Consider the following 766-nt stretch of genomic DNA (forward strand, 5'->3'; position numbering starts at 1 on the left):
AGTGGAATATATATACTAGATGCACAGCTTAGAGACAGCTGTGATCAAGCGGCAGACAAGTTATAGAAATAAATACCGTATTTTTCCGTGTATAAGACTAGGGTTTTTTCCTTTAAAAATAATGTCAAAAATTAGGGGGCATCTTATACTCTGGGCTATCTCCCCCCATTTTCTTAAATCTGAGTCCCCATAAATAGGGGGCATCTTATAGATGGGAAAATACGGTAATTCCTCAGCAAGGCTAGAATCCTAACAACCACTTATCTCTGAGTAAGTCCCACTGGATTCAGTGGGCTTACTTCTGAGTAGACATGGTCAGGGCGGCACTGCCTGTTTGGAATGACATTTTTTTACCATGCAATCCTACACTTGTACTCGGAAGCAAGCTCAGGACCGCAGAGATCCTAAACCTGTGTGACTTTCTTCAAGCCTTGGCTTTGTTCCTTTCCCACGCTTGTCAAACTAATGAAGCCGTCCGCTTATTAATTCAACCCCCTAATTTCCAAGGTCGTTCATTCACACGAGCAGCACGGGGAGAAAGCTAGGCGTCCAAAACTGCCTGGCGGATTTCAAGGCGGAAACGCGCACCTGCGGAGCCAGCTCAGGTGCGCAGAGAGAGTCCGGGTCAGGCAGGACCTCTCGTCTGTCGCCCCCCACGGAGCCGCCATAGGGCCTGGCCTCCTCCGTCTCTTCTCCGCCAGCCCGTCGAGGGCCCTCCCTGCTCGGATCCGCTCCGGAGAGGAAAGGGTGCGCCCGGGACGCGAGG

This window comes from Podarcis raffonei, chromosome 2 (genome assembly GCF_027172205.1).
Source record: "Podarcis raffonei isolate rPodRaf1 chromosome 2, rPodRaf1.pri, whole genome shotgun sequence".
In the NCBI taxonomy this organism is placed as follows: Eukaryota; Metazoa; Chordata; class Lepidosauria; order Squamata; family Lacertidae; genus Podarcis; species Podarcis raffonei.